At 39.8% G+C, this 25,467-nt stretch overlaps 2 protein-coding genes across 8 annotated transcripts in view; one reads left to right on the top strand and one right to left on the bottom strand.

Moving 5' to 3' along the window:
• Positions 1–25,467, top strand: part of tnfaip8l2b (tumor necrosis factor, alpha-induced protein 8-like 2b) — a 354,084-nt gene that overhangs the window by 109,296 nt on the left and 219,321 nt on the right. The window lies entirely within an intron of this gene.
• The window catches only part of sema6cb (semaphorin 6Cb), a 139,332-nt gene that overhangs the window by 85,746 nt on the left and 28,119 nt on the right, over positions 1–25,467 (bottom strand). For 3 of the 7 annotated variants that reach the window (XM_072393703.1, XM_072393702.1, XM_072393697.1), the window contains exon 3: positions 14,516–14,643. The exons of 1 other annotated variant lie outside the window; for it this stretch is intronic. The gene's annotated coding sequence lies outside the window, so the exon portion shown is untranslated. Of the gene's footprint in view, positions 1–6,116; positions 6,206–7,376; positions 7,504–14,515; positions 14,644–25,467 lie in introns of those variants that run through there. 3 more of the 7 variants (XM_072393698.1, XM_072393701.1, XM_072393700.1) reach the window with 3 other exon arrangements.

Consider the following 25,467-nt stretch of genomic DNA (forward strand, 5'->3'; position numbering starts at 1 on the left):
TACAATCATACAACATCTTCTAAATAATTCAACAGGGAGGGATCACTTTAAACTAAATTTTGGGCATTTGAACATGATATCTCAAATAGAGGAGCCAATTCTGATTTTTGTCCAGTCCTGTTCACTTTACAAAGACCACTTGTCCTCAGAAACCACATGGAGAAAAGATAATCAACATGATTAACAACTGCTGGCACAGTGGCTGGATAAATTAAGGTCAGGAGATTCCACTAAACGGACCTAAGAATAAGGACAGGCGTGCTGGATGTCTTGTTATTCAGCTTAGTCGTTCAACCCAGTCTAAAATAGTGGGTTCCAATATTGATTTTAGCAAACTAGATAAACTGGTGGGGTTATTATCAGGCTCTGTAACTTCAGCTGCAGCAGCTATTCAAAAGGGTGCTCATATAAAGCATGGGAGATGAATGATGTTGCTGGGATATTTTTTATTACCAAACTGCAATCATTTTGCCCCTGTGTGATTGTGGCGTCCTACAATTCCTAATCTCATTTTCTAGAAATAGCCCCACAGAGGTGCATGCTTATTCTGACATAATAGCTTTGAAGTCAGCTCTATTTACCTAATGAGCTTATTCTAGTCCTATATTCCCCATAACACCACCCAAACAATCCCTCTTCTCTCTCAAACAGGCACTCTAAAACTTCCCTGCAGACTCTATGAGCTGACAGGTAATGGTCTCACTTTTCCCAAATGTTTTCAACAATTCAATTTCTCCAGAGCAAAGTTGGGCATATTCTTTCTTTACCAAATTTACTCTTAACCCCACTAAACAGACGCATGGCACAACACACACAAACACACCCCATTCCCATCTCCACTGTCAAACTTTTGGTTATTTCCCTGTAGTCCTTGCAGTGCTCATTTGGTTGTGGTGGTGATCAATGGCCCTTGACCGTGGGCATCAGGGGGCCCTGGGCTCTGGGAATGGAGGTATTAATAATGCAAGGTCCAGGCCTGTCATATCCTCCATTAGCACAGAAGAGGCGGGAGGCCCAAAGGCTGATTGATTACTAATTAGATTAATTGCCATCTTTGAGAAAAGGAGGAGAATCTAACAGACTGGGACACTGAAATGTGAAAGGGAGCCTTGCTAGCACAAAACTATCCATCAAAACAGTTGAAAAGAGGACTTTTAGATAAGCCACATGTGCTTTGCAATTCAAGGAAGAATAGGCTGAATCCAAGTAATAAAAAATAATTCACAGTCAAGCCAATTACCTAATTCTTAAAAAAAAAAAGTCAAATAAATTACTCAATTCTCTGGAGCCCTGTTTCTACAATCCACCTGCCTACACCAAAGAAAACAGCTCAACTGCATTGACCACACTGCTAAATGAAGACGACACTGGTGCTATTTGCTGGTGTTTTCATTTGAAACGACGTCCTTCCAACCTTCCCCTGTTGTTAGCTATATCACTATCTGGAAAACAAAGGATGTGGAAATGTGTGCAGACTGAGCTCCATTTAATTCTCCCACAGTCCTTTAGAGAACACAAATGAAGCCAACATCAAAGCTTTGGAACAAAGATTAGGATCTGAGTGGTGTGGAATGGGGTGAAGCTATATGGTTATGGGCAGGGGGTAATCACATAATATAATTTACAGAGAAGCTTAAAAAAGTAACTTCCCCTTTACTTGGCGTTAGCCTCCATGAAAACAGCTCCACATTAGCAACCCTCAACAATATACAATGACATTCTCTGTTGGCTCTCAAAATTGACTTATTTGACTTATTTTCCTCCAGATGATGGCTTTTTACCCAGTATTCAACTAGGGTCATTCTATGTTAGCCATGTGATGGACTAGAAACCTCTTTGAAAGTACTGAGACTATGAGGTTGACAGACACCTTTGCAGTTAAAATGGTAGCCACAATTACTCTCAACAAAATGACCAGTATATGGATACAGATGGCCATTAGCATTTATGGAAGAATGACTGACAGATTGTTCTCAACAGGGATGCACATTAAGTTTCGGTGTGTATTCGGGTGGGGGGCTAAGACACATACTCTGATACATCACTCAGTTTAGACAAAAATTTGCTTTACAATCTGTTGTATTGATACTTTATTAAAAATCATTCACTTGGAACTTAATGTCACTGTGTTACCTCTAATATGATGCATGTTATAAACTGTTCTTTACCTTAATTATCATTGGTTTCAATAAACAAAGTGAATTGCCTCAAGTTGAAAAAGATTCCCTTAAAAATTTACTTCCAATAATTTTAATTATTGGGAAATAATTCTTCATTTGAGCTGGCATTAGACTTTAATCCTTGCAAGTCAAGCCCATAATTTACATCACAACTGCAACTACTGTCAAAATCCTGTGTTAATTCAGAACAAGTGGCAACAAAGACATGCAGGTATGAGTGTCTGAGAACAAGGTTAATTGGCACATTGTTATGGCAACAGGAAAGATCCTGACCCATACTCAACACAAACAGCCTAATATTTTTTTTATGGTGCATTTCAAATAGGAAGCAGTATCATTTGTTACAGCCTGCCCTCCACCAGGGGACCATGAATTGCATCCTGCTCTGCTGGTTCTCTCAAACCTTGAGGGAGAGGAGTCACAGCATGCATAACAATATTAAATGTGATAACCATGCCATTCTTCACTTGCCAGTAGAAGACTTTTTACTCCTTTAAAATTCAAAGAACCTCATAGAGCTGCCATGTGTCAACCACATCCATGACATCATCACCAACTGGACTGTAAATTATGTGCTTTTTGTGGTCCTCTAATTTCATGTCATGAATGATGAAATGACTCATTTTTATCAGCATGTTTGACAGTGTGAGGGTTTTCCTGCTTTCTTGTCATAAATTAGTTCTTGAGGGGCTGTCAGTGTGAAGTGGAATGTTAGACCTATTAATTATTCCACTCCATCCTGCTGGGAGGCAGTTCTGAGACAGTCCCTCAGTCATTACTGACAAAGTTCGTCTTATGCTCGACTCCTCAAGCTGTAGCAGTAAATGTGTAAAGATGGAGCTTTGTTGAGCTGCCATCACTGGAATCTGTTGGCACATCATCCCAAAGGACAATACAGCCAACATATCCATCCTCAATTCAGAAACCGACAAGAGTTGCCATTGACCTTCAGGCGCCCAGTGAATAAGAGCACAAATTTATAGAATTTTATTTTTATTTGGGAAACAAAAGCATCAACTTGTAAACCAGGAGCTTCTTTTTCTGCCTCGTCTGTTTTGGTCTGTACCTGCTCTCCTTCTTTTCTCCTCTCTTAAACCCAAGGCTACTTCCAACCTCTTCTTCTCCGCTCCTGTGGCTCTCTGCAGTGACAACATGCTGCGCTAATTGAAAGCGACCCTGACTCGTCCTTTCTCCAAAGCACTCTGGCTGATGCCCCGTTGTTTTTCTCTCCGCCGGCGGTTGACAACTGGCCTTTCAGCTGCGATGCTCTGCTGTGTGAACTCTGGCCTCACCGTGTCGGCCTCTCACCTCTCTCCCTCTGCAAACACAAGGCCAGGTCCAAAGCCATGCAGAAACTGCAGACTTGCACCTTTCCTTACTGCAGTGTGGCTCAAAAGGAAAGCACGTATCACACTGGTGAGAACTGTTCCAGAACAAATGGAATCAGTGCTCAAGAGATTAAAATGCGCTTTTGTTGATTGCATCATGCAGACGTAATTGATGCAAAATTGTGTTTAAATAATACGGTTTTACCCATTTAAAAACAAAGAAAAGAAATGGGCTACATCTGCTGCACAGAAAACATCTTTATACTTAATTCTTTCATCAAAAAGCAGTGATATACCACTAAAACAAAATGCTTGTACCTACAGTGTTTAAAAGGAGGTGGGCTGCCTTTATCATCATCTCTGAATAGGACTGGGGCCCATAATGTAATAGCCTAGTACCATGCTCATAAATCACCTGAGGAGGCTGTATGCCACATGTACTGACACCCCCAATCTGCCAACTTGCATCTTTATTAAAGAGCGTATTATACTGAAAGGCGCCTTTCCCCCCCCTTTAGTTGTCTGACCATAAACACACACTCATATTTATGAAAAAAAAAAGAATAAATAAATACTTTCCTCTGCAGGCACAGAAACACTTCTCTGAACTATAAGTACAGAATGGTTGTGAGACTTTGTGCATGTGCCAGTGACTGAGACATAGAGATTAGCTTTGTCTTTACATATCATTACACTCTGTTCACAACTGCAATAACTGTCTGCCTCCAGCAGCAAATTGGATGCCCGAATGTCTGTTCGCATCTAAATTACTGTACCCATAGTCAGTCTCGAAGATGTTATTAGCCAGGTTGTGTACACAATAGAATGTGCATGTTACGCTTTGTGATACTTGTTTTTCCCCTTCTGCATCCTTCCATTAACTTTGACAGCTAAATTGGAAAATGTCAAAAGTAAATGTCATGTGAGCTGACAAGAAAAATAGTTATAAAGTTTGATGAGGCATCAGTAGACTGAATATGCTGATGACGTATGTGCAAGATTTGCTCATACGTCAGAGGCACTCATTCTGTTTGACTGTTGGCTCATTTATAACACCAAAGTGCTCCTGAAGCTCCATCCTGACTAAAACTGAAGATAAAAGCTTCTAATTAATTTTTACCTGCTGAACAAACAAAACCACGAGGAGCATTTCTTTAAAATGACCAGTTTTTTTAATTCCCTCCTCACTTCCTCAACTGTACCTGAAGCAGCCTTCAAGCACGGTCGAAAGGAGCCCCTATCCTTTGCACTGTTGTGATTTAGACTGAAGAGAAATGCGTGTATTTACAGATTCCGACTCAAAAAGTAGAATCCAGAACATGTTTAGCAAAAACAATTGTTTCTTTGTCCAAATTTTGATAGCAACAAACTTAAAACTAATACTAAATTAATATATTGGTTGCAGAACTATAAGACTTAAAGAATTCTAATGCATCACTTCATTAGGTTCTAACATGCCGATGAAAAAAGCTTTGTGCTACACAACATATAATTTGCTAAAAAAAACTATCCTAGAAAAGAAAATCTATAACCGAGCTCTACGTGACCCTTCAGAAAGATTGAGAAAGATTTTCTTCACATTTCATTTAGGTGACCATTTTCACAATCACACTGCTCACATTGGCAAAAAGAATGCTGCTTTTCAACTTCTGCAAGGTTTGCTCCAGCATATGATTAACACGTGATGAACCAAGAATCTCTGCCTGCTCTCAGGTATGTGTTTATCTGTGTGAGCTAGATGTGCCTAAAGTTTGTCGTGCATCCAACAAAAATCATGCCATGGTGGAATAGTAAGGCTAAAACTACACACATTTTGTATCTTAACAATACAGGTCAAACAAAGCCTCACAGCAGCTGAGGCTGAGCTGCTGTTTGTTATCTTTTCTGATGGGAAACATGCGACACGCAGGCATGCAGTAAGGAGCGAGGCAGACAGGTAATCCAGGATTACAGAACCAACGTGTCATTTTGTGGATGCGTTATTCCTGCTCAGTCGTGTTTTGTATGAAATGCAGGGCGCAACCCCATCTATCTGCTCCTAACTCTGCTCTGGCACCCATCAATGGTGCACCGTGGACAAGCATATACGACGAGATAATGAGCTCTCGTTGCCTTGTCAACGATATCCCTTTTTTCCCTGGCAGCTACACTCTAAAGCTCCCATTTGCCCGTTTCCAGGTGTGCAGAGCTCTTCGATAAACCAGGTATCCAGGTAATGATGGAAACTTTCTATTGTCTGAAAAGAATCCTTAAACATTTTCTCAACAATTTAAGTCTGCATTAAAAAAAAATAGACCAAGACAATGTGTCAGGAAAAATGATTTGTTAAAGTTTATTATGTTTATGCGTTTGGCAGACGCTTTTATCCAAAGCCACTTACACTGGCAGGCAGGTAGACTAAGGGGGTCTAGTCTAAGGACCCCTATCGGAGGTAGTACCGTTCATGCAGGGGATTTGAACCCAGGTCACCCACATCTTACCACTACACTATTCAGTAAAGTACAGACATCTGTTGGGTCCAAGAGAGTACATAGCCACCGCTCACCTGTCTAGGCTGCAGCCTAATATAGGGAAAATGTCAGAATAAAACTTATTCTAAAACACATACCGTAACTACTCAATTTGACCGATGCGCAAGTACTTTTGGTCTGGGCAACTGGACATTGAAGGCTGTTGGTGCTGGCACTGCTGCGTTTTCCTACACTGTGCAAAGACAATGTGAGCAGACACTGTGATACCTTGACATAGTCAATTAAACTTTGCTCAACTTTGATAATTTGAGGTTGTTCTTACTTTTAAACAAATTGATTTGGAGACATTTATATTCCCTCATGTGACTGTGATATTAGTCTGGAAGAATATATCTGATGATAACTGATATAATGCTATTATCTAATTATGTTCTGTCATGACTGAGACACTAAACAGATCACAGTGACTCCCTGAAGCCACTTAATGAGATGAGATTCTCAAAAGAGTTGATATCTCACTCGGGCTTAAAAAGCACAGCTTCATGTGCTAGAAAATTACAGACAGAGACAAAAGAAAAAAAGTGGCGCAGTCGCTTTTACATTTCTTCCACACCTTCCTAACTAATAACATGAGGTCGAAACACAAAGTCAAAGCAGAGGCAGAGGTATGCGATCGTTGCCATTTTTGTTTAATTCTTCGCAAAAACTCAGAATTTTATGAAATTTGGTAGAGAGTAAGAGCATTGTCAAAAGAACACCAGATCAACTTTTAGAGCAGATTAGGATAAGTTTTTAATCAAAATGCACAATACAACACTGACCTTGGCAGAGGATATGTTTTAAAAGCACCCTTAATCTTGGGCGGCTGTAGCTCAGGAAGAAGAGCAGTCGCCCAGCAATCGGAAGGTCAGGCTACATGTCGAAGCGTCCTTGGGCAAGACACTGAACCCCACGTTGCCTACCGATGTATCCATCGGTGTATGAATGGTTAGAAAGCACGTAGGTATGTGTAGACTTAAGACGTGCTGTATGAGGCATGCAGTGTTAGAAGCGCTTTGAGTGGTCAGTTAGACTAGAAAAGTGCTATACAAGTACAGTCCATTTACCATTTAATTACGTAAATCTACTTTTTTCAAACAAATTTTCTATCTGTTAACTTACTTAATCTTTGTTTTCATACCTCACTGTTGTACAGTCACTGTGGAAGCTTCAATATTTTTAAATCCAAGAACGTGACCATGAGGTCAAATGTTACTAAAAGAAGGTTGTCAAAGCCATTTTTTTCTGTTTTACAACACTGATTTTAAGTTACGTCGAACCTTTAATTTCTTAAACGCTCATTCAGCGCTTGAGATGAAAATGTTCACAACCGAGAACTGAAACGCAGAAATACTCACTTTCATGTGCTCATAGTCACTGGAAAAAGTTCAAAAGCATTTTTAGTCCAAAGCTTTATCCACAAGAGGTGCTTTTCTTTCAGGATCGAGTCCAAGTGCTTTAGCAAATCTCTCATTGACGCCAAGTTTTCTGCTCTTAGGAAGAGTTGAGCCACATTCCCTCTTCGGTCAACATGCATCTTAGCATTTCCTGTAGAGTGGCATTCTCTCCCCCACTTACATGACAGTTCCCCATCTAAATTTCAAAACACACTCATGCACCAACAGCGTGACGATGATGCAACTACTTTCAACCAGAACATGTTGTTTACGCATTTGATATAATCACACAAAGAATAAAAAAATCATGTGCCTATTTACAGTAACAGCAGAAGAAGAGTTCAGGCATTTGAGCATGATTATGTTTCTCCCTCCCATCTACTTTTCCACCCTTTTGAACAAAAAAAAAACAAACAAAAAAAACATTTAAATATTTCCTTTACAACCCATGCTTAGAAAACAAAGAATAAAAGAAAAACAGCGCTGCTGATGTCTAGAACAGATTTTGTTCTCTGGAGTGCAGTCAAAGGCACAAAAGCTAACCTCTCACCTGGTTTTGTAAGAGAAGCTAAGACAAAAGGCTGTTTTACATTATTCGTGTCGTGACAATCTGATTCAAAATCTAAACGTTTCCAACTGGTCTTCCAGCCAAAAGGAGGGCTGTTCAAACAAAGAGCAGCAAGTAAAAGAAAATATTCAACAACTTCAGCCTGCATGAGACTTTTTCAGAAACTTAGATTTACTTTGTCCACGTTTCAGTCTGAATCAAGACACTGACTAATTGTATATGCTGAGCAGTAATACATAATGCCAGTCAACGTCCTTAATTTCAACTCAATCAGATTTCATAGCCTGAGTCATGAAGATAACATTAAAAGATGACAGACTTTCTCATGTGTTTTTGGAGGGTTTGTTCATTTAAGATCGAGGCTCAGTCATGTCAACATGCCGGCTAATGGCAGTGAAGGCCAGACGGGACATGAGGTGGCGCTTATACCCACTGCTGTGTCGTGGCCTGGCATGGGCCTGCACTATGGAAGAGAAACTCATAGAAATCAGTGGGTCTTGGCTGAGTTTTACTTCTGCTTGGACCATTAATGGCTTTCCAAGTTTGGGGCTGCCATTTGTCAGCTCGACTGATATCCACACCACGAAGATCAATCTCTTTCCACAATCCATCTCTTCACCATCAGAGAAAAAGCACAGTGCTATGGACCATAGCAGCAGGAATGCGCTCCAAGAATCAAGCTCACAACATGAAAAAAAAAAAAAAAAACACTCCAAGCTTCAAACTTACAGGTCCGACAGGGGGTGTGCAAGTATTGTGAGGAAAGGAAGTGCATTTACTAAAAAAAATAAAATAAATAAAACAAATTGGCCTTCTCATTTTGTACATAATGGAAGAGTATCAGACACAGCCAAAAAACACAGAAAGCATGACTGGCTGTTGAGATAGATCGCTCCTATTCTTGGAAAAATTTCAATAGTTATCAAAAAACAAGTCCTTCTCCCTTCCTTCTCTCACTATCAAGCGATTCCAAACAGAAAAATGTACGTCTCTAGAGAAAAACAAGAAAGCAAGCAATTCTGTCTGTGTGAGAGAGAGAAAAGAGTGACTGAATGAGGCGTACAGAAGGAATATAAAGCAGCAAAGAAGCAGAGAAGGAAACAGAATAAAACAGAGTTGGAGAGCAACAATGTGTAGGGAACAGCTGAAAGTGGTTGCAGGGCCCCAGGTGAGCCCTGTGGTGGGTCATTTCACAGCCCTGTAGGCTGAGTAACACTGACAGGTCAGCTGGAAGACTCACTGCCAAGAGAAACCCTCAACGGAAAGAACAGGGCACAGAGCTGCGCCTCTACACACAACCTCAAACGTAGAAACATTAAATCGAGACACACACCTCCTGCCTTCACCACAAAATAATTTCCTTTTTCAATCTGCCACACAATAACCTAGCCACTGATTACTGACCTTTAACATTGCACTTTTCAGTAGCCAATCCCTTATTTGGCTCAAGGTTGAGAAATGTAGCTCATTCTGCTTGACTAAAAGCTGTAAATCTACAAACATACAGCAGGCCTTCATATCTGCTCTCACAGCCCAGGACACATCAGGATGAGCTGCGAGCGCCTGAAGGAAGGAGTTTCTGCCTGACAGCTAAGGTGATTGGATCATCAAAGAAGACAACTTGATCTTATAGCCATCATTAGCGCAGTAACAAATCGATTAAAGGGAATCACAACACTAAAGACTTGCATGGCCATGAGTCCCTGAGAGACTTAAGCTTTACCAATACATTGTCTCAAACTTTTGCTCACTACAATGAGGCTACTTCTGTCCAATTTCACAAAAAAAAAAAAAAAAAATAAAATGTGTGCACATTTACATTTTTATGTGAAAGAAATGCATCCAGTCATAACACCTATTCCCCATACTGTATAGTTGCACTATGAGCTTCTCACTTTTTGTCTGATGTTCCATTTTAGCTTTAAAACGTGTCATCGTCTAGACCAAAAGTCTGCTTCACTGACATATTTGCATTTATACATTCGCTGAATTTGTTATGCAGACTGTTTACTTTTGGTGTCTGTGATATTATCAAAGCTGACAGATTTTAAGAGAGTTTGTTTTATCCAGCCAGTCCATTCTTTTTCGAGCTATTGTTCATTTCTACGATCTGCTGCCTTTACAGCCGGGATTCTAAAAAAAAACAATACTCTGATCTCTGAGGTAAAACAAAAAAGTCAAGTGAAAAATCAATTAAAAATTCATCTCTGACAATAACCAGTGCTTTTAACCAGTCAATGGTTTAATTCTTTTGAGACATTTGCCATTTGTTTCAAGGATATTTGGATGCTCTATTTCCTTTTCATGCGTGTGGAAAAAAAAAAAAATAAAAAAAATAAAAAAAATAAAAAAAATAAAAGGCATCAAGGCGGTCACAGTGGATCTGTTGAGGTGGCAACCTCCTGCCACTGAATGAATGCCTGCGACACTGACAGTCTATTTGGCTGATGAGCAGTGGGGGTGCAGGTGGGCAGCCTGTGGCTTATCTGAGAAAACAGCCAGGGTTACACCACACCTCCTGCTTTAAGAGCTGCTACGACTCGACGACCACATGCAGAGAGCATGAGAGGAGGGCGACGTGAAGGGAGAGACGAGAGAAAAGAGAGGTGGAGATATGTTACTTTCTGGAAGGAGATCAGCAGCTCACAAATATGCAGTGGAGTCAGCAAACCCAGTGAGCTATGAGGAAGTGTTTTATACCACAGTAACCAGTTTTATCATAGAGTTGGTTCTAAAAAAGGGAGTTTTGTTCAAATACTTTTTTCAATACCTTTGACAAATGAACTATATCTTTAGTTATCAAAAGATTTCACAAAGAAAGCTTCTCTGTCTCCAGTTTTAAATGGCATGTTTTGATGTCAACAACAAACTAAGGATATTATGAAAATTACCTTGATTTCCTCATAATTTATTGAAAAGTTAAATGAAAAAAAAAAAACACTCACTTGCTCGAATCAGATCACTCAAAAGAGTTCAGAAAAGTTCACTGTAAACAGCACTTAACAAGACTGCTATTTAAGGTGAATCTGCAACCAAATGTGAGTTGCATCTTATATCACAACATCAATATCAACGTTTTGCAAAGTAAAGTAGTCTTCCTAAAACCTGGAAATGACACCAGCCTTGTTCACCTGCTGCTGTAATCCCAATGCATCTGGCTGACTCTGCTGTAACACACCGTCACTCTACCAGAGGCATTGCAGCTTCCCCAAAATGATCTCTAGGGTTTCAGAAGTGTTGACAAAGCAGCTTCAGACTCAATGTTATGAGCTCTGCTGGGCTTTGAAGGTGTGTGAGGTGTAACTTTAATTGAGACCTTTATACTACTGCCTGAGCGAAACAAGAAAATTGTAGGGAAGACAAGGTAACACGGCACTTGTAAAGATTACAGCTGATTACACAGCAGAATCTATTTGATTGAAGCCCTAAATGTTACATGTTAAATGCTACATGAATGCACCCTAGTCACACTCCTTATAACAGACAGGAGGGAAAACATTACCCAAACATTAAAAAGATCCTCTGTCCATGTCTGTCTGCTGCATTTAAACAGAGTGTGTTCTTCTTTCTGCAGTGTAACATTACAGCAGTCCCCATCTGATTGATGAAAGTGCCATGTCTGCAAGCACCTCTTTTACATAGCAGAGAGCCTTTTCTGCAGCCCGCAATTCATCATCTGACAGGAGGATGGCTGCATCCATCTTAATGCATTACAGTCCCAAACAGGTCCCAGGTCACACATTGCTGCCATGAATCCCTGCGCCTTGTTGTAAAAGGCATGGAAAGATGTGATGGCCAAGGATTTTTGAGAGGATCAAGAAAAAAAAAAAAAGAGACTATTGTCAATTTAATGTTCATATTACCTTACATGGGGACAGGCCATCAGTCCTCAGAGACTGGAATGTTTACACAATTTAAAAAGGATAAATCCACTCTTAATCATAGATATCCAAAGACCAACATCTCCTGGCAGTGTTTCTGTATTTCTGCAACAAGTTTATTGTAAAACTGCTCTTTATCAGTTTTACACAAAGGTATAAATTGAACCAAGAGCAGGACCAAGATTTTAATTCTTCAGAATTTAGGGACGATGCTGAAGTTGAACTATGCCAATTCTGCTGCTGGATGCAAAACAGACTGCGACCTTGGTGAAAGCCATGCACAGGAAATGACAGCTGTTGCCGTTGTTATTACCTACAATCTGAACGGTCCATAAGTCAAGAGTTCTTAAAGTGGTATAAACACACCAAAGCAAGCATGTCTCTGAAACTTACCTCAGCATCATCAAACTGAAGGAGAAAAGTATCTACCTGTGTATTTATTGTAGAGATAAAGACTGCCATCCAGCCCTGGTCCGTTAATCTTTATAATTTTCATTGCATTTTCGGTTTTCTGTCCTGATGCTTTGACTTCTCCCTGGGTCAACCTGTAAGTTTCCCCTTGTATAACATTCCCTTTTTTTGTGCTTGCTCCAGGTTTTGGGCACAACTGCCTGGGAACAACCCATTTTTTATTATTATTTTATTTATTTATTTTTTTACACACTTGAAGGACTTTTATAATCCTTTCACTTGTTTCCACAGATGGTTGTTATGCTTCAAGCCAATCAGCAAGGTGCAATAACTCATTAAGCTCCATAAGCACTTTCTTTTAACTTCAGGCTAATTTGCATATTAAGACTTGTGCACTTATTTGATTTACAAATGCTGATTAAAAAGGTGATTCCAGTATTGATCTGAAAAAAAAAAAAAAGACAAATTGCTCAGCTATAACATATTTTTGTCTCAATACTGTGATTAGATTGTTGCTTTTTTTTAGATAAAATAATAAAACTGTATGAACAGTTGGTGATTTCCTCATTTTTGCCTGGGGTTGTAGCAGTGATGAGGAGCACAACAGTACATAACCTAAAATATGAACAGTGCCTGCAAGTTATTTATATTTACTCACCATGACTGAAATCAACCCGATTTAAAATCAATTTATGCTCACTCACTGTGGTTGTTGTGCTAGATCAAATTCAATGCCGACAAAACAAACGAAGGTTCTTAATTCACAAAGTGAGGCCCTCGAACAGGATTAGATTTTTCCTTTCAGACATGCTTTCCTACCGAGGTGAATCCAGGTGCAACTACATAATTCTTTCCTGGCTTTGAGGACTGTGTGAAAAGTTCTGGGTATGGAAGAAAGAGTGAGTTAAAAGCTTTAAAGAACACAGTGGAAGCAGAAAGATGAAGAGTAATGACTGCAAGGGAGTGAAAGGACTAGAGGTCACGTTATTAAGCCCTAAAAACATATGATTCCATTAGCCTGTAATATAGACTTTGAAGACATTTTTTGTTGAGATTTAGTGTCAGTATCCAAAATAAAAAGTGAACCCTGTGCAGTGAGGTCAGTTTAGGACAGATCTGAGTCTAGAGCAAAACACAAGATGTCCACACGTCCGTGATTTGGTGACCGTTTCTGTAGGAAAAGTTCTCTTTACGTAACTGGAAAATAACATTAGAAAATGACTCAACAAGAAAAAAAAACATCAATCATTAGTGTACAATATAATTCCAAGAGCACTAAAGCAAAGTGTAATCCTCAGCAAATGAGCGACTATTTCTCTATTTCCTTGCTTGCTCCTCTGTCTGGCATATGTGAAGGGAGGGGTGGCGGGTAATTGGCATGCAAGCTTCAGCAGAGTTGTTGGACGAGCCAGGTCCCGAGCTTGGGCACAAAGCACAACGGCTTCGCTGTGTCCACAAAATTAGTTTAAAGCTGTGATTCAGCAACAGGCTGAGACCTGTACAATGCCACTGGTGCCATACATCATTGCAAATCCATTTTCTGGCAGAAAAACTGAGCCACAGCATCATTCCTCCCACATAGCACAGCAGCAGACAGAGAAATTAAAAAGACAGCGGTTATGTTGATACAGGTCATTTGATACTAATACAGATGTTTGGGGCTAAACTCATCAGTATATTTCATATTTATTTGGAAATCTTTAAGTTACTCCAGCTCCATTGCATAAATAAGGTCTGCTATAGCTAATTACTACTCAGACTAAAGTGTAATTTCACAAGCCGTCACAAGACCTGGTTAAATCACACAGTAAATGCGCTGTTTATACAGTGTGGTATAATACAATTTATTAGATTAGTCAGTTGTTCAATTTTTCATATTCCATATAAAGTGATCAAAAGACAAGCTACATCAGGATAAGCTCATTTTTAGCTCATCTCCAAAAAGTCCCAGTCAGCCCAATGTTCTCTCAATCATCAAAAAGTGCAAGACAGCTTCTAATTTTTAAGTTTGAAGCTTGCAAAACTTTGCTGATATTGTGCAAATGCATTTCATGATGATGTCATTAAATAAAGGAAGAACATTCTGGAGAACAGATATTTTTGCTAATTCAGGGGCAGTGTATTTTGCGAGAGAGAATGAATGAAATGGGTAAATAAAATGATATATTAATCAAACTGATGTGATCCCTATTAAAGAAAACTGAGGTAGTCATGGGAAGTGTACAACCGTATTGACTCACCACTTTCCAGCTATATGCACGATGCAACACTGACACTGGAAGAAGGCAGTAGATGGGATAACGGGATGTAGTGGAGGAAGATGGTGGGGTGCCAGCTGATCGAATCTTCTCATTAACTTTCCCCAGGCCTGCAGAGAGATAGAAAAGGAGGAGAGGCCAGGAGGAGGTGGAGGTGGGAGGACAGGTTTAATGAAGACTCCTGCAGCGAGGGTTTGTCTCGCCTACAGTGCAGCCCTGTGAATAAGCCTGGCAGACAGATGGGTTGAGGAATTGATCAGTGAAGACAGTCCACAGAGATATGCACAGTCTGTGTTTTGTTGAGTTTGAGTACACAATCAAGGATATCAAAGACAATGAGGTGCCACTGGAATTTACTACCAGTGGGAGAGAACTCCACCCACATTAACAAATGCACAGGAGATCACAGTCTAAACTGGAGTCTTATCTGAACTGACATCAAGGAGGTGGCCCAAACTGCTCCTGTTTATCATTTATCTGACTGACATCTCTTGAAAACAGAAAGGATTGTGGAACCAGTCATTAAAGATCTCCTCAGACCACTGACTGGGATGTCATTTGGCATCTTGTCTCCTTGTCTCTGTTGTTCTTCTGAGAACTGTCCCAGTTTCCGGCCATGTGTGGCATCCATCTCTCCTGCAGAGTGACAACGCCCCCAAACCCCGTGCCCCCACCTTCACTCTCACAATCTATTCCTCCAGGCTCAGAGATTCAGCCAACCCCACCAAGTTCAGCATTTCTGCCATCTTCACAAGCTCAACATGCCTGAGGTGATGAATAAATCACAGGACAGAACATACACACTAATTGAAACCACGAGGAGGTCTATCTATCTGGTATATTTTGGGATTTTTTCCTGAAGAATTCGTTGAACCTTAACCAAATGATAAAGTCTGAAGTATATAGCTTTATAATGTATCATCTGGTAAAGGATCAAGGATCACTTCTTGTTGGAATACCAAATGTATTATCCCCCCTACACAAGCACACACGAAGGCAAAATATTCTGAAAGGTTTGTATAGAAAATCTCATTGTAGCAATTGTAATCGGTTTTAAAAAGAACCATCTTAAATCCACTACCATTTATGGTTTAGTAGTTAATAGTTAAGCACATAAACCAACTCAAAAGCATTTTTTATTTCCAGAGATTAACAGCAGGAACAAGTGGAACTTTCTCTTGTACTGAAAAGAACCAGCAACTCCCCACAGTTTATTTCAATTTCTGTTTTCTCTGCAGCTGCCCACTTTCTGTATCAAGCAGTTCTTTTAATGTAAAATAAGGTAATAAATGCTTCTAATGTTTGAGCTGAAAAAAGGGCATACAAGATGGCACCAGAATAAAATGTACTTGACAAATCCACGATCCATGTTGTCAAAGACCCACTGCCCCTCTTGCCATACAACTCCTTAAGCTCAGACACTGGTGGAGCTGTGAGTAAATGCAGATTCATAAAAGAAAAACATGAATCACTCAGATTCTTTAATAAACAAGGCATCAGATGGGATTTGTACCCATCTTTTTCATCTCCATTTTGATTGCAAATTGGAACTCTAGTTCACTCCTGTGAAAGATCTTTAAATGTTAAACCTTTGACCAGACTTAATTAGAATAAGCAATGGCAAAAATATAACTTTCTAGCATCTTTCTATAACATGCATGTTAATGTATCCAATCCTTATTCTATATTTACACACCATTTACACTAAATTTTGCTATTGAGAAAAGTGATTAAATTAAATTCCACAAGAAAGCTCAATTTACAGATTAACCAACCCCTTGTAACCTTTCTCATGTATCTGCGTTATGATTCATGCAGAGTTGTTGCAATTACCTTAACTTTAACTAACTGCATTGCCTTGATGGGGTCTATCTTAGTAACAGAGCTTAACAGCAATGGCAGCAGATTGAGAGTCCTGCAACTCAAGATTGTGGATGTTTTTATCGTGGATTTGGTCTCGGTTTCAGAACTTTGCAATGTCTGCTGTGTAAGACATAGCAGCACATAATTAAACCCTGGATCACGTTCAAACGGTTTACTAAAGATGTTTATGAGCCTTTAATGTCTGGTTATTTATGTGAGAAACCTTCTGCTACAGTTTAAAATGAATAATTACATGAATGGCACATGGTGGAACAAACAATCAAAAGACCCTAGAGAGAAAAAAAAAGCATTCATGCTTAATTTGTCCCATTTTTAAAAGAAGAATTAAAAAAGATTGTATCACAGCTCTTGCATTAAGACTTGTTGCAATTTCCCTTTTGACATTGTCAAAGGACTGTAACTGACCTGACAAAGAAAGTGCATCAAGCACAACAGACTCGTTGGATCTTGAGTGCCCAAAGGACTCGGACACCTTCAACAATTCAGTGCAACCCTGTCACCATGGTTACCACCGCCTGAGGTGTCAGGCAGTGGCAAATAGACTGACCACAGTGGAACATTTGAGAGGACACAGGCAGAGCCTCTGTGTCGTCACAGAATAAAGACTTCTGGGCATGAGTGAACAGTCACTGAGAGCCAGTTACGTTTAGAGAAAGTAAAGAAGTTGATGGACAAACACGGCTGAGGGTGAAAAAGGGGTCAGCACTGGCAGGGTGTCCATCTCCAGCTGGCATATTGTGGAATGTTAATTAGGCCTGCAATAACAAGACACCACCCTCTTAAATGTCACATCCTCATGAGGAGAGCGGGGAATGGTGAACTTCTGTCAGGGAAACGGTGTCATGCTTTGTTTGTCCTTCCAACTGCAACGTCTCTTCTGTTCTTTACCCCGAGGATTTTCTCTCAACATTCTCCTGCCTCTTCGCACAGCCTTTCTGTTACACTGTTTACTCTGTGACAAATAGCTCTATTTCAAGTTTAGCTTATTCCTCTTTTAGCAGGAATAGATTATAATGTATGCAATTCTGTAGCAACAAGACTTAGCCATAAAACTTTTTTTTTTTAAACTGCAGCTGCTCGAAGTCCTTTGATGGGATTTTTTTTTCCTTTTTCTGTTAAGAACACAACGGCTCCTGTAGAAACATTCTTGGTGAAAGGGCCGGGATGCCAGAAGACTATTGAAAACAAATATCATGGCGATTTGTAATGAGACGTCACGATGTAATGAGTCCTTTTAAATGGCAGATCTTGTTATCAGCCTGGTTTCATTGTGTCAGAGGGACCCAAATTCACGTAATGGGGCATCAGTAATGAAGGCTTCAACATGAGAGCTACCCAAGCTTAACATGGTAGATTGTTCAACAGATGACTTAATGTAACAAAGACAACGTACAATGTGTGTTGGCAAGAAGGTCCACTATGACTTTCTAATTGCGACTGTAACATTCTTGCTATTTTTCAGGTTTTATAGAATCCACTGGGGGCACCAGTCAATATTAAGCAGTAAATTATGAAAATATAAATTACCAAAACAATTATGGCCTCACTTACATTTCAAGCACAGTTAATCACACAAAGCAAGTGAATTGGAAAATGAATCGCTCTTGCTAAAGTGAAAAAAAGAGGGATTCTACATTTTGGTCATGACAGTTTAATAAAAACGAAAAGCAAAGTTTTTAATAAGCTTTAAGTTGTGCAGGTTAGGAGGAAGCTTTCATTCAAGTGAGTGAAAAAAAAAAAAAGTCACAGACTGATTGATATTTGAATTTAGTCCAGTAATGGTAGGAATCATAATGGACATAACATGAACATTTAGGTTACCTCAGTTCCCTCTTCCAGAAGTAAAATAAATTATTTCACGCTTTCCAACTGGGTAGCAAGGAAAAGAGAAAGAAGAACAGAATGAGCCCTATGGAGCAGTAGAAAAAAAAAAACCTGTCCAAGGGCTAGGGAGTTGAATGGTTTACACGATTGCTGCCAGGTTACGTTTCGTCTTAGTGTCACAGTTTGTTGGGGGACATCACAGAAGCTTTAAAAAGAGCAGGCTCTCTCCCAAAGCCTCCCTGGCGGCTGAAGAGATGCTAAACGTCACTCAGAATCACAGAGCCACCAGGGAACGTAGAATGAGAAAACAGAGATGTAGCGAAAAAGGACAAAATGAGAGAATTGGAGAAAGCCCAACAGAAAGTGGCAAAGAGGACAAAGGCTGACAACAGAGTAAAAAGTAAGAGAAAGAAAGTGAAGAAAAAAAAAACCTTATGCATGCCAATCCTCGTCTGCTGGGACGTTCAGTCTAATGTGAGAAAAGCTTTTCGAGCAGCAGAGCTTAGAGCCTTTAAGAGACCGGACATGCTTGCTATCCAGGCAAAAGCACAAATAACAATAGGTCATCCTGAGGTCTATGAGTTTATGGACATCTTCAAGCAGTGCCAAGATTTGCTGCCATGCTCAGAGTCAGAACAAAGAAAAAGGAAAAAAGTTTTCTAATGTAGAACTGATACTGTCTAAGAGTAGAAGCCTGCTCTCATCTTCCCTCTGCTGATAGCAAAGACCGTGGGAACTGCTTTCAGAGTGTTGAGCGGAGGTGGAAGACTGACCCTGACTTATCGACCGGTGCTCACAATGCACATCCTCATGGCCATTGTGGCCACTTGCCAAACTTGTCTGTTTAAAAATGGAGCCTATTGATTATGATAAAGCTTTATACATATTTCTCCCTGCATGACATAATCGTGTTTTTCATGTTGTTTTTCCTTATTACCCAAAATAAATTAGGCTCCAAAGCAGTGTATCAATTCAAGTACTGGGGTGTTAAAAATTAAATAAATAAAAACACTTGGGGAAAAAAACCCTGAGCTTTGGCACCATTATGCATTTGGTCAATCTAGGCAGCTAAGACTCCACATTGTCTCATGCCAAGTTACAAAATGTAAATTTATTATTCTGATCCTGCATCATACATAGTGATGCTATGTGACTTATTTAAAGTTTAGTGCATCAAATGGGGATACGGATAAATACAGCCAGCTGCTACCTGACTGAAACAGAGTTAGATCCATCTTGAGATGACCATCTAACTCTTGGCTGTCGCAAAGCATCACCAACAGCCCAGTTGAAAGAGTCTGTGTTTAAATTTCTAACCTGCATCAAATAGCCTGTGCAAATTTGGCTTCAGTTAGTGAACATGAACAACATGTTGCACTCAGCACCAATGACGACAAGTTCTCTTGTAGCTTCAGGGAAGCACTAACAGGGGCCTCTTTCTATGAGTTGACATCATTGATTTGAATTTGAAAACAAGATGTAAAACGGTAATTAAAAGCCAATTACAGCTTGTGTCAATGAAAAGTCAATTAAGTGTTTCGGGACCGTGAACGGGCTCTTGCCAAGGTGATGATAGGGAGAGCGGAGTACCGGGGAAAGATGAGCGATAAATGAGAGAGGCGCAATGGAAAACATGACAGGAAGCAGCTGGGAACAAACACAGCTGAGCTGAGGCACATGGGACATCATGTGGATGTGTGAATATTGCCTGCTTTGAAAACACAGTTTCTCCCGTCTCCATCATCATGCAGTCATGAATTACAATGACAATGCTCTAAGGCAGCTTTCAATTAAGAATCAAATTCACTGGAAACACCGACGAGAAATGTTTTATGATAAACCCTTAAAAAGCAAAGCAGCCCGCCCTCTTTTTCAAATAATTCCATTATGAAGTCCCACAGTCTACCTCCTGGCCAAATTTCAGCTGAACGAGCCTGCATTCGTTATTTATAAACCAATAATGAAAAGAAACTGTGAAAAAAAGAGGATGGCAAAAATAGAAAAGTATTAATGCATGGTGTACATGCCAAGTTGTTGATCACCCGCCAGGAGCCTGCAGGAGCAGGCATGTTTCAGACAAACAGCTGAAACAGCCCTGGGAGAAGAAGCAGAGTCTAAACAAGCTGCTGTAATTCCTACATACAGTGGTCCAAACAGAGAACCCCAACAGGAAAAAATAACTAACACCACAACCCTGTTTTAATTTCTGAGAAAAGCCTGAAATTGCCAGAACGCATCAACAAGGCATCGACGACTCAAGAGGCTTGTTAGATTAATGAAGAGGTTTGGACCAAGAGGTGATTTTTTTCAAAGTGGTGGTGCCAAACCAGGGTATATCTCTGCTAAGAGGATCAGAGCTGGTGCTGTTATGCCTTTTCCCCATCTTGTGTTGGGTAACACCGCAAGAAATAATGAGCAACATAGAAAGCTTTATCCAAGTCTTAAATAGCACGCTAGTCTGCAACTTGGCAGTCACCAATTCCACTCCCCACATCAATCTGCCACATCACTCGATCCCTCCCAAACTGAATCACTTGAGTCACCACCAATCAACTCATGTGCACAATCAACAGGAATTCCACAGCACCAGTATGTGACTGTAATCAAGCACACAATCCAGTGTTTACAACAGTTTATTTTCCAAGATCTGAGGCTCTGATAAAAGCTATGGCAATAAAGATGGGAGTTTTTTCAAGAAAACTATTTGACAGCATGTCAGTCGGGGTCACTGACACAGTGAAGGCCAGATGGTCAATAGTCTGGTTTGTGTTTTCCCAAGAGCCTTTGCTTCTGTACTCAATTTGTTTTTATTCAGACAATTTAGTGTTGGAATAGTTGTACTTTCCATTTCCTGAAATCTGGCCTGTTGTGGCCTCTCTCACATGTAAAATGTTAATAACTTAGTTTAGTTACAGTGCTTGGTAGAAATCCTAAAACTGAGGTGACTGACAAAGGGATTAAAACAATCACCTGACAATCCATTACTTTAACTGCTGGCTCACAGCTCAACTCTATTATACTGACAAAAAAAACAACAACTTTTCATTCTAATATATGACAGAGGAGCCCCACCTTCATTAACTGGTGTGCCTGTTGTCAAATTGCTAAGATTATGTCAAAAGAGCAGTCTTACTTTTTCAGCTGACTAGCGCCATCCACAAGGGCTGTTTGTAAGTAAAAGCTTGCAATGGATGTAAGGTTTAGATATTTAAAAAAAAAAAAAAAAAGCATCTATCCTCTTATCATTTACTCAAATTAATTTTATTCTGTAAAGGGATATTGAGTTGGAAATTACCAGCTAATAAACAAGAGGTGAGGTAGGCCAAGCTCAGATTGCCAGTTCAGTCCAGTCATAGAAACAGACTACCATGTACGATTTTCTACGCGTCTACAGCCAATGTAAACTCACGGTGTCTTGAGGTTCTTAAGTATTTTCCAACATACAGCACTGGGTCCTTCTATTAAGGTCTCAGGGCTCTTATACACCAAGAACAAGAGGCAATGGCAAAACCCCATGCTTTGTGTCCTCATATCAGCTATATGGGAAAAACAACACTCTTGACTACACCCACAAGGAGAACCTCCAACTGCCAACTCCGGTGTACACTGTACACATACGCACGAGGACAACTCTGCTGAGCAGAACAGAGCAGTCTATTGATTATTCAGTAAGGAAAAAACAAAAAAAAACAAAAATATTTGTATTAAGCCAGGTCGTTATTTAATTCTTTGTCACCCAACATGATTCAAGCTCAGTTATAGGCTGTTCTAATGTGTTAATTCACTACAACTAGCCATTCACAGTGATCTCTCTCATTGCCCAACCTGTCAATGATGTAACATGATTAATCAGCTGAAGAAAAAAATAAAAAATAAAAAAAAAAAAACTCTACAGGGTTTGAAAGTGCCAACTTCGTTTTACCCACCAAAAAGACAAGAGAGGCAGACGGTCACAGACGCTCCAGATGTGGCCAATGGCCAATTGTCGACTTGCTGTACAAGGGCCCTAAAGGTAAGGAGAAGCTAAATTAAGTCAGCTGAAGTGTGAAAAGCCTCTAAATCTCCTTATGCAAGTGTCAGTGCACAGCAACCTTAGTGGGAAAGTCAGCATGTGAATCAGCGCGTTTGTTCCCCTCAGTGCCAATTGGGGGCCAGAGCCGATAAATACCCATGACCACTGCAGAGGGGCCATTGACGAGGGACCGAATGCCAATCAAACACTTTCCCGGTGCACTGCAAAGCTAAATGTTAAGAGAGTTTTTCTGACCATTGTAAAATTAGCTCACAGCAGATGGACAGAAGCTAGATGAGCAAGTTCCTATGGTTCGAATGCAGCTTTGAATGGTTAGAGGAAGTCAGTGAACCTCCACACAGAAAGGCCCTACTTGACCAGCAGGCTTACACTTGTGGCAGTAGTGAAAGCATGAATAATAAAGTCTCACTTCTTGTGAGTGTGATATAATCTGTAAAGGACGTCATAACAACTATCTTTTCATAGCAAGTACTTGCTTGCTGCATTGTTAATTGTCACAATTGGATATATTCACCTTTTAAGAAAGAACTAATCAGTATGGCTACTAAGTGTTAAAAAAAAAAAAAAGTTCCACAATTCTACAGGCAAGAGTTAAATGAAGCACGCAGATTCAAAAGCTGTCCTTGCCTCATTGAAAACCTCATGCATCTGGAAGTGATTTAAGACCTCAACCATACGAGAGCATTTAAGAAGAAGAAATAAAAATAGCTCTGAGGAAAGCACTGTTCAGACTTTAAGCTTGCTACAAAATTTGTGACACTTGGCTAGGTACAATGATTCATTTCAGTCAGGTTGCTTAACAAAGATGTTACAATCATTAGAATCAGCACCACTGAAGTACTGTCTACAGTAAAAGCAGCATGTCATTAGTATGCATAAAGTACAAATTTAAAGACAGCTTTTAACTACATAAATATGTCCATGTGGTATTGTTTATACACCAGAAAACATATGAGCAAAACAAGCTGCAAGCAAGTGGTGGAGGGGTGGGTGGAAATGAAATGATCCTCAGAACTTATTTGCATGTTCATCAGTTCATCAGATCCACACATGCAGTACTCAATAAAACTGAGATGTAAAGTGAAAACATAGCCATTTCAAGAAAGTAAGGAGTTATCTTGATAAATAATAATGATAAATATAATGCTAGGAGAAGAACTTGTTTACTGGTTTCCAAGCATGACCATAATGTCTGATGTAAACAGCGTACCCTTAAAGAACTGTTTTCAGACACAAAGGACATTTGTCATGTGCCACCTTCCACTCTTCTAAGATAAAGTCTCTTAAGGGAGCAATAAAAAGAAAAACATGATATGATCATAATACACACAGTCGTTTTTATCATTAGCGCCCTAAAATATTTGCTTTCCTGTTTTTCAGTGATAGATCATGCCAATTTGAAAGTGCCGTATTTGTTCAAACTCCCATCGGAAAAATAAAATTAAAAAAAAAGAAAAAGGTTATCCGTTTATCCATTTTTTGGCAGGTGCATTGATAGTTGTGGAATGAAAAGGCAAGGAACTATGAAATAATTAAAGACTCATACTCTGGCTGTAGTTTGTGTGATCATGCCCATTCATCCCACAAGTCAAACATGTCAAAGGAGCAGACTTACTGGAGCTAAGCTTTTGATTGTTACTATCTGTTCTCTGGTAAAACAAGTTTTGATTAGGATGAGGGGAAAACGGAGAATGATGTTTCTCAGGAGGCAATTTAATCTATTTAATCTCTTTTGTAGAGTTTGGACAGCCATCAGTACACTAGAATCCAGAAGGGAGGGAAAAAAAACACTTCACCAGTGGTTTCTGTGGCATTAGAAGTGGGGCCTGGGTGCACAGAATAAGCACTGATGCTGAATTTGGTTCCATTATGCATAATAACAACAGTAAGACACCCATGGTGTGTGTATTACAGTAAGCTGGCAAGAATGTGGCCAAAAGAAGTTGGCCACAAGAAAAAATTCTCAATCCCCGCTGGGCCAAACCTTAACAACTCTGCATGACAATCCATAAATTCTCTTCTGAGAAGAGAGTTCACTTCAAACTGAAGAGCTCCAGCATGGTTAAGTGCCATTAGCATTTGAAAAGGGAGAAGATGAGTGCAATAGCAGCAGTGAGATAGACTCTTGTGCACAAAGAAAAGCTGAAGGGATGCATGACAAGGGAAGGGAGGCTGACTTGTTGAACTTGGCGCATGGATGAGCTTCATCCGTCAACAAGACAGAGCTATTCAGGTTTTGCCCTTGAGACAAAGCTGACCTGGTCTGAGCTGGTATTATGCAGTTGTAGAGCATATCCAGGCTCGTGCAGGCAAATGAGAAGACTAACAACCTTGGGAAAAACAATCCTCCCACTGTGTCAGACTTGTAAAAACAAACTCCAATGGTAAACTTTTTCATACAGGGTAATAGATGACAAAACACTAATAAAACTCCAGTTTTAAAACATTCCCTGGCTGCAACTATGTACAGTTACTGAATTATGTATGTGGCCTTTTGCTGGTAATATCTTGATAAGTCATTCATTAGGGTTAGGAGAGTATAAATAGCCTTTGTGTGAATTATACTGTGTACAGTGACAAAGTTTTAGGACAGTAATATGTTGTTAACAGTTTGAACAAAAGTGAGAAAATTAATTAGGGACAAAGAGCTCTCTTTAAGAAAAATATCATGGAGTTTACATTAAAAAAGGTCCTTCTTGCTAAACAATTCTCCTGTTTCAGTTAAATTCATTTCTAAAAAAATTAAATGAGGCACGCAGCGAGTCTTAATAGTCAAGTAGCGTTATGCCCCTCACTGGCTGAGCCAGTCAGATGACCTCAGTCCAACTTCAGATGTCACCACATACCTGTTAAAGCCTCAACAGTAAATACAAGTTTCAACTCAGGTCGGAATTTTTGGGACTTCAAATTCCAAAAGCAAAAATAAGAACAAAGAAACCAACTTTAAAATAGTTGAAGTTTTTTAGTAATTAATTCCTTTGGGTTAACATCTCAGCTTTTTAAGCTTCAATAGCTTGTTGATAGCTAGTAAATACCATTCCATGCTGCGCTAATGGAAACGTATAACTGTTCCCTCCTTTGTGCTGCTGCGTATGTTTTGTTTTCTCTAGAACCAGTTTGTTTCCACCTTGGGGCAGGAGCTTCCAGCGAGTTGGGTAAGTATTGACACCTGTTTTCACCAGCTGGGTCGAAG

Source organism: Leuresthes tenuis, unplaced genomic scaffold (genome assembly GCF_036924035.1).
Source record: "Leuresthes tenuis unplaced genomic scaffold, fLeuTen1.0.hap1 SCAF_10, whole genome shotgun sequence".
NCBI lineage: Eukaryota > Metazoa > Chordata > Actinopteri > Atheriniformes > Atherinopsidae > Leuresthes > Leuresthes tenuis.